This window comes from Ovis aries, chromosome 20, assembly GCF_016772045.2.
Source record: "Ovis aries strain OAR_USU_Benz2616 breed Rambouillet chromosome 20, ARS-UI_Ramb_v3.0, whole genome shotgun sequence".
NCBI lineage: Eukaryota > Metazoa > Chordata > Mammalia > Artiodactyla > Bovidae > Ovis > Ovis aries.
Window position 1 is genome coordinate 47484284 of NC_056073.1, and position 9407 is coordinate 47493690.

At 50.4% G+C, this 9407-nt stretch overlaps 1 long non-coding RNA gene across 1 annotated transcript; it reads left to right on the forward strand.

Annotated features, from left to right (window-relative positions):
* The first annotated feature begins 2322 nt into the window (after positions 1-2322).
* LOC121817388 (uncharacterized) lies at positions 2323-7217 on the forward strand. Its single transcript, XR_006057273.2, has 2 exons — positions 2323-5339; positions 5487-7217. It is a non-coding gene; the product is annotated as an uncharacterized LOC121817388 (long non-coding RNA).
* Positions 7218-9407: the final 2190 nt, after the last annotated feature.

The window sequence follows — 9407 nt, forward strand, 5'->3', positions numbered from 1 at the left end:
GGGGCCGGCAGGCTGACGTCATGGGAGCCGGGAAGTCCTCCTCGCCGCCTCACGCCCCGGCCTCCGCCCTCTCGTCTCCCGGGCATGCCTGCTTCATTCCTCTCCCCGTAGGCTGAGCCTTTGCAAGGCCTCGCTGCTGTCACGGGGCCTGATGTGGGCTGGGGGCCGCCGTGGTGCCCGGGGTGGGGGCCCCTGACTCAGTGTGGCCCCTCCGGCAGAGCCCCAGCACTCCGCAACAGATCTGCCTTGAGAGGGTCTGCAGGCAGCATCTGCCACTGGTCTCATCATCATCTGTGGCCAGAGGGAGAGTTCAGAGCCGAGTTTCTCTTCTCTGGCCGAGTGGGTGGGGGAAGGTTCTCGGAGAAAGAGGTAGACCTGGGGGGAGAAACAGGAGGTGGAGGAAGTGACAGACACTTGCAGAATGAAGGCTTGTCCCGGGCCCTGGCAAACCCGGACGGGTCGGAATGGACGCTGCACGTGATCAGCAGTGTCGCTGGGCCCGACCTTCCTGCCTGGGCACCGACGCTGTGATGGGGGCACAGGCTGTCCTATGGGTTCTAGAACGGACGAGGAGGTGGTGAATCAGGAGGGGCTGGAGGGCTGCCAAGCGGATAGAGGAACTGGGTCCCTGAAGGTCCTGGTGAGAACCGAGACCAGGAGTTGGGGGAGATGGCCCGCAGAGAGGCTGCAGCCAGGCGCGAGGCATGGGCGCTGGGCTGGTGTGGGTGACGTCTGGGTGGTGGCCACACTGGGTGTGCTGGAGATGCCTTCATAAGTGTTACATTTGTGGGTGGTGTGAGGGGCTGAAATTCATGCGGGGAAGCCCTAGCCCTCAGGATCTCAGAATGTGTCTGTACTTGGAGGAGGTGGGGTCTTTAAGGAGGTGGTTTAGGTAAAAGGAGGTCATGAAGCTGGTCCCTAGTCCAATGGGACTGGTGTCCTTATAAGAATTGGGACTCAGGACCCAGACACACACAGAAGGACAGCCCTGTGAGGGCTCGGGGAGGAGACGGCGTCTGTAAGCGGAGGAGAGAGGCCTCCAAAGGAGCCAGCTCTTCTGGCACCTTGATCTTGGCTTTCCAGCCTCCAGAACTGGGCAGGTACACTTCTATTGTTTACCCGGGTCTGGGCTCCTTTGTTATGGCAGCCTGAGCCGACGAACATGGATGGCGTGTGGGGGGAGAGGGTCATTTATTGGCCTAGAAGCAGTGCTCGGATTTAAAGAGAAGGCCAATCACACCCATCTTTGCAGTGAGTCATGGGTGTGTGTGTGTGTGTGTGCTCAGTCGTGTCCAACTCTTTGTGACACCAGCCCGCCAGGCTCTTCTGTCCATGGGATTCTCCAGGCAAGAACACTGGCGTGGGTTGCCATTTTCTCCTCCAGGGGATCGTCCCAACCCAGGAAGCAAACCCATGTCTCCTGCATTGGCAGGCAGATTCTTGACCACTGAGCCACCAGGGAAGGCCCCGTGATTAGGTGTGATTCTTGCTAAAAGCCACCTGTCAATATGTGTAGGAGATTGTAGAAGTATTCATATTTGTTGACTCAGTAAGATTCCGATTATAACTGTATGGCTCAATCTCGGACCGAGTCCAGTCCACGATACTGAATTTCCCCACTAGAGCTGGGTATTTGAGACAAAGCTACAGTGGGCATTGAGGAGAAGGTATTGGTTGTAGAAACAGTGAGGTGTTAAGGCAAGTAGAAATGAATAATCTAGAAAATGTTCCTTACCATATGGCAAGAATTGTGAGCTTTGCTTTTCTTTGATGTAGAATGAAACAACCAAAAAAATCCCAGAAGACCAATTGTCAGTTAAGTATTAGTGTACCCAGAGCTAAGACCAAATTATTCCCTATCATATTTTATAATATTTTACCAACTTGCTTTTGCATGTCTCAAGATTGTTTTTCTTTTAAAATACTCTAGTAAGCATTTAGCTAACACTTTAAATTAAATTACATTAATAATTTATATTCAGTATAATATATTACACGGCTTCAGTTACATTGTAATCTTTTGACCAAAGTGCTTTACCATGCTTGACTTCTGGATGAATGCCTGGTGACCTGGTGTTTGCGTTATTGCTTTTACTATTTTAACACTCATAACCTGTGTTTTATGGTACAGAAGTTTCGAAAAACAGTGGAGCCTATAGTGAGTACAATAATGATATGGAAACCTTTCCCAGTTTAGAAATAGGACTGAATATAAAATACAAATCCTGACTTTCTAAACCACCACGATCAGTTTGCGTCTCGGTGTGGCTCTGATAAGGCTTGTGGAATTCATTTGTTTTTAGATTTTATTTGATGGGCAAGTGGGAATGCTTTGGGACTAAGTGGTTGTGAATAAACCTCTGAGTTGCAGATGTCACACACCTGTCAGCCTTGAATGGCCCTTTCTTTCTTGAGCGGCTGTGATGTCCCTTTGCCTTCTTCTAGCGTGACCGCTCTTTCCAGCACACTCTCGAGCCGTGAGTCATTTCGGCAGGCCGTCCCTCTCAGTATCTACTCCAGAAGCCAGCTGTGTGTTCGAGGAAGGGGGACGGTGCTTTGAAAGTTGCAAAGGGTTGCTACGTGGGGGAGGTCTCGGCCACCCCGTGGAGAGGACCCGAGCTGAGGCAGACCCTGCACTCACGCCCACCGCACTCCTTCTCAGGCCCCTGCTGGCTCATCTTCTGAAAGCTGCAGTGTGAGCCTTCCCAGGAGCCCGCCGCCCTCCTCTGCGAGACCCTGATGACGTGTGGGTCAGTGAGCCACGTCCTGCTCAGTGAGAACACGCCGTCTGGGTCCCGCGTCTGCTGTTCCTACATCACGAAAACTGGCTTCTCCATCCTCAGCAGATTCTGCCACCCTGCAGTGGCCTCCTGGGGGGCATGGTCCTGCTGGACGTGTGGACAGACGTGCGCTTGCATGGGAGTCAAAACACCAGCCTGGGACTGCCGGCTCGGGTGTTTCCTTTCCTGCTCCTTTCAGTCCCCTGTAGCTTTGCTTAAATCCGAGTGTGGGCTCCCTTCCTTGGCTCGCTGGCTTCCATGGTTCACCATTGCTCCAAGGGGCATGTCACCCGTTTTATTTTTAGCATGGTACCCCCTTCCCTTTCCAGCTGGCTTCCCTCCAACTGCCTGCATGCTTGCTGTCCTCTAGATCATGATGCTTGGGGCCTGGTCTGCACCTAACCTCTATGCTCGGTCCATAAGTTTTCTCCTTTGCCTGCCCCTCCTACTTTGCACTGCTCCTGTGGATCCCATTCATTCAAGGTCCAGTTAGAAACCTGGACTGTTGCAGCATCTCTGACTGCCTCGCAAAGCCAGGTTTTCGTCCTTAATGCCATGTATTCCAACCTGCTATACCACTTACCGTGTATGACAGTGACTTACGTCTTTGCTGACCTTTTCCATTGAATTATTGGTCTAATTAATTCTTTAACCTACTGTCTTTTTTCACACCTGGCATTTGATAGATGCTTAAATAAAAGTCTGTTGAATATAAATGGATAGCTCAACTTCCCTATTTCTTCCAGTTGACCATGAGCTTCTCAGAAGCACTGTTCTGTTCTGTTTCCCCACGGAACTCAGCTCAGTGCCTGTCACATAGTAGATGCTAAGTAGATGTTGAAAGTGTAACGTATTAAAAAGAAGGCTGAATAAAGCAACATGCAAATTGCCTGGTAATATTTCAGTTAGGAGTAAGGTGGGAGAAATGCGGTTAACGCTGCTCATTCTTTTGGATGAAGAAGCTGTGGAACAGAGAGGGTGTATTGTGGGGGCAGCTCTCTTTATTTATTTAATACCTGTATTTATGGCTGTGCTGGGTCTTTATTGCTGTGTGGCCTTTTCTCCAGTTGCAGAGACCGGGAACTGCTCTTAGCATGGAGCCTGGGCTTCTTCCTGCAGTGGCTTCTCTTGTCGCTGAGCACGGACTCAGTAGTTGGGGCACACGGGCTTAGTTGCTCCGCGGCACGTGGAGTCTTCCCGGACCAGGGATCGAACCCGTGTCTCCTGCATTGGCAGGCGGATTCTTTACCACTGAGCCTCCAGGGAAGTGCGGGCACAGCTCGTTGACGCTCCAGTTTATTACTGCTTTGCTTCTTTGGACACTTCCGGAAGTCTCAGTTGAAGTGATGCCGAAGAACTGGGTTCACATCACAGCATTCCCTGCTGATCCTCCTTCCGGAAGTCTTAGGACCTGGAAGAGCCAAGGACTCTCGCCAGCTGAGCACATCGCTGTGTAAAGAACCCACAGCCCCTCCCCTTAGGAGGTCGGCGGCTCTTTGGGGTCCACAGCTCCTTTGGAAATCAAAGTGGTCTCTGGGTTCAGTCCAGCTCTCCCATCAGGGCAATAGGTATTTATGTGACCAGCAGTGAAGCTTCACTTAAAAGCATCGTATTTCTGTGGATTTTTTTTTTTTCTTTTTCACGTTTGGAATCAGGGTCATTCACTCACTCAGCGACACTGAACAGACTTTCTGCCCCCGGGTGTCAGATGTTCTGTGAGGCGCTGGCACCCAGTGACGGGTGAGGTGAACCCAGCCCTGTCTTGGGGGCTCCCAGGCCAGCGGCGGGGCTGGCCGACCCCCACACTTGACCACCGCACTTGAGGATTGTGCACAGTGGAGGGGTGCAAAGTGCTCGGGGCCCCAGTGTCGGGGGGTGGGGGCTGGGCTGGAGGGGCTTGGCCACCAGGGCCCTTTGTCCAGACGGGATGACTCAGAGCCTCCAGGCCCCAGAGACAGGAGGAAGCCAGGAGGAGTGGGGGGAGGAAACGCTTCAGAGAAGAGGAAATAAGCTCAATGTCCTTTTCTCTGCCCACGGTCGCTCAGGTAGCTTTCTATTCCATTGTCCTCGGGTCATTCTGCTCCGTTTCCCTGGAGAGTTTAATCCTGTCTCCAGTTTCTGTGCGTGCACACACACACAGATGCACATATACACAGACACACACAGACCCCCCCACACACACACACAAACACAGCCACACATTCACAGACAAACACACAGACCCTCAGACACAGACACAGACTTCACACAAACGCAGACCCACCCCCACACACTCATATACACAGACCTCCCCAACACACACACATACACACACATACACACTCACATGCACAGACCTCCCCAACACACACACACACGCAACTCCCACGGTAGTCTCTGCTCCAGCTCTCAGGAAGGCTGATTCTGTCTCAGCTGCTGCTTCTGGGGCGGCCGCCCTGCGCCCCAGTGAGTGAGGGTATGTTCTTATTGGAGCAGCAGAAAATTAATGAACGGAGGCGACACAACATGGGTTTCAAGCAACAGAAGAAGGGAGAGAGCTAAACTGCTTTGTCCTGGCAGGTACGCAGCCGAGCGCTTTGTCAGCGGTTACCTGCAGAACAGTCCGCCTTGACTGGGGTGGCATTCTGTCTGGGGACTGGTGAAGCGGGCATAAAAAGTGAAACTGTCTTAACAGTTAAAATGGCAACTGTCGATTTGCTTTAACAGGTTTCACAACTCAGGCAGAGGAAGAGTTAACTTGCGGCAGAGCGAGGCAGCAGCGGAGCAAAAGTCACGGTGCTATTTCTTGGAACGATTTCTGCTCAACCAGTTATGTTTCTCAAGCTCTCTGAACGCATGCCAGGCGCTGTCTGCAGGGGCCGCGGCGGCCGCATGGCCGGCACTGGGCGTTCTCGTCTCTGCGCGATGTGCTGAGCAGTTGTTACAGTTCTCTCTTTAATTGGTCTCCCATTTGCCTTTATTTTAAGCAGTGGCTTCTGGTAGGGAGCGCACTGAACTGGGAGTCAGAGTATCTGGGGTCTCATCTTAGCAGGGCATGGTGGACCTTTGGGAGGGATTTGATTCTTTACTCTCTCTCGAGAGGAGAAGCAATTAAATATCTCAGGGCTCTCTCAAGGTCCTTCTTGATTCCAAGAGCCTCTGTGCTAGACCCGGGGTTGGCAAACCATGGTCCACAGGCACGTCATTTTGGCCCACCACCTGGGTGTCTACGAGCTGAGAGTGGCTTTTACATTTTTAATGCTTGAGTCAAAAGAAGAAGCATATTTTGTGACCTGTGACAATGACAGGCCTTCCAGCATCCATCAGTAAATTCTCATGGGAACATGCACACACCCATTCATGTGCATGGTGCCCGCAGCTGCCTTGGCACAGCGGGGGCAGAGCTGAGGGGCTGCAGCTGAGACAGACCGTGTGCCCACAAAACCTAACATGCCTGCTACCTGGCCCTCTGCAGATGGTTTGCTGTGGCCCTACCTGTTTGCCACAGCACAACATGTAATCTGCTTCTTGCATTTAGGAAAGCAGTGATGCCTCGCGAGTTACTGCAAGGATTCCCTGGTGGTCCAGTGGCTAAGACTCGGTGCTTTCACTGAAGGAAGCGTGAATCCGATCCCTGGTCGGGGAACTAAGATCCCACATACCGTACAGCAAATGTCCAAAAAAGAAAAGAAAAGATGGAGCTATAAGGATTAAAAGAGATGATGGGTGCAAAGGCATTTTGAGGAAGTCAAAAACATATGTAAATATTCATGATTCCACTAGTGTTGATAAAGAGGACTTCCCTGATGGCTCAGTGGTAAAGAATCCACCTGCCAGTACCGGAGGTGTGGGTTCGATCCCTGGGTCGGAAAGATTCCCTGGAGAAGGAAATGGCAACCCACTCCAGTATTCCTGCCTGGGAAATCCCGTGGACAGAGGAGGCTGGTGGGCTATAGTCCAGGGGGTCACACACAGCCGGACACAACTGAGCGACTGTGCATACAACGATGCTGATAAAGGACATCGAGTGTGTAAAAACCCAGCTCAGAGGGTGGCTGGACGGAAGAGGGACAGACCCTGATCGACAGTTTCTACAAAGACAACTCTGGTTCCAATCAGCATGGTTGAGCGGGGTTTGAACAGGTTTGTAGATGTGTAAGGTTATGTGTGAATCTGGGAGGGAAAATAAGAGCTCACTTGATAGGCTGGTGTAATTCTAGGTGAGTTCTTATGCCTCAATTATTTAAGCTACTGTTACAATTCTGTTTTTTAAAGTCAATTTATTTTGGATTGAAAGATAATTGCTCAATGATATTGTGCTGGTTTCTGCCATACATCAACATGAAATCAGCCGGAGGTATACGTATATCCCCTTCTTCTCGAACCTCCCTCCCACCTCCCACCCCATTATAATTCTGTTTTAAAATAAATAAGAGGGTAAGTACCCACCCAACTTCATTTCAGTGTTTTTATCTTGTTTACTTATTTGGCTGGGCGGCTGCTTCACCCTGTCATGCGGGCTTCCCTAGTCGCGGTGAGCAGGCTTGATTGCCCCGTGGCACGTGGGGTCTCAGTTCCCTGACCAGGGATGGAAGTGGCATTCCCCACGTTGGAAGACAGACTCCTTGGACCACCAGGGAAGTCCTTATTTCAGTGTTTCAAAAGTTTTTTTTTTTCCAAAGTGAATGTTGACCTCTCATGGATGAGACCTAGTTGTCTGAATATACGAAGTTGTCTCAGGCAAAGCTGTCCCAAATAACGAAAAAGAAGAGTTACGTATTAGGAACAAAATATAATTTTAGAAAAATTAAAATAGCCATGATTTATGGGTTTTGTCACAATAATATTATGATAACCTCTCACCCATTAGATAATTCATCTTTTACTTCAGTGTTCAACAAGAAAGCTAAGTTCTGCTCATTTACTAGAGTACAAGTTACTCTACTTGTTTAAAATTTGACTCATTCAGAAAGTTGGGGAGAAAAATGAACGTTTGAAATGGGGTTGAATCAACTTCAGATCTGGTTGAAGTTTTCAACTTTAAGAGTTGAAGTTTTTCATGAGAGGTTCCGAGGGCAGGGTAACTTAGAAATGGCAGGTCTTGGGTTTTAAGACCTTTCCTATTTTCTAATAGTCACTCTCCAGGAAGCTTCTAGATCCACGCAGTATCTGTGTATTTGGTATGTTCCTAGGGCTGTTCTTTCCCTGAGAAGGTGACCAACTGTTTGCCTGAACTGGTGGTGTTTGCTCTGTGGATGCAGGCTCACTCAGAGCCGTGAACCAGCTTCACACAGGAAGCGGCCCCCCCCCCCCCCCCCCCCCCCCCCCCCCCCGTTTCCTGAGTGACCCAGGCCATGAGCTCCCAGGGGGCGAGGGTACCAGTTCCAGGGCTGGTGGCCTGGCTCCTCCCGGTATTAACAGCGGAACCTTGGGCAACCCCTTAATCCTGCTGCCTCTCAACTTCCTCGTCTCCAAAGGGGGATGACTGTCGTCCTTACTTCGTGCATCTGCGAACACTGAGCGGAAAAATCCACGGAAAAGAGCTAACAAACGGTGCAGCCCTCTTTCTATAGACGTTAGCCATTCTTAGTATCCTGGGTGGTGAGGTGACTCCAGGTGAGAAAAAGCAGCCATTTGTTGGTGGGGGGGATTTGAACAAAGGCCTTTCCACTTCCTGCAAGACTTGGGTCAGTTGGCAAACGTAGAGCATCCAGCTCATGGGGCTGGAAGGGATGAAAATGTCGGCTTGAATTTATGATCAACTTAAAGTCTTTGCAGAATGCCTCAGGCAGAGGCAGTTCTTTAGGACTTGATGAGTGAGTTTTTACACTAATATCCATCCAACAAGATGATGAAGTACACGTTGGTCATTTGATGTGTCAGGAACGGTCAATAAACAATGACAAAGGATCTTGTATATTCTCACAATAAACACGGCCGCTCCTTCTCACCAGCTTCCTTGATAAGCACCATCTGGACCTGGCTCTCGCCTGGGAGGCAGATCATGGCTGTGATGCAGGGTGATATCATGGCCTCCTGAAGATTTATCTTTGCCCTCTTAAAACTTTTTTTAAAGGTAACTGAAGGGGCTCCCTGTCTTTGGACCTGGCTGGATTCTAAGGGTCCCCTTTCCGGTTTGGAGCACAAGTTTGGGTAACAGTTTGATATTTTTTCTTGAATCATCCCCTCAGCCCCTTGCTTCTGCACTGAAGGAGGGGTGAGCTGGGTGTGAGGGACTTGGGAACTTGGAATGGGGAGGACAGGGCTTCGGGGTTGCCACGTGTGAGGGTGTGGAGCAGGGACACCAGGAAGGAGGGCTTGATTGTTTCGTGTGTGGTGAATGGACCCTCCCTTTCTGGTGTTCGTATGAGAATCAGCAGTACAGAACTCAAGATGTTTTTGGACACTGAGCTAGTGGTTAACTGGACCAAGATAGGGCCACCAGCTCGTGGCTTGTCCCCTAGAAGACTGCTTGATGTCTTGGCACTTGGATCAGTAAGCATGGGGCACCTAAGAAGGACTGGTTGAATGAGTCATCACCACCCTGGTTGAGGGTATGTACCTCATGAATCTTCAAATGGATACATCTAACTATAAACATCCTCTAAATCTCCTTTTCAGGGAACAAGCCAATTACTGTAAGTCTCT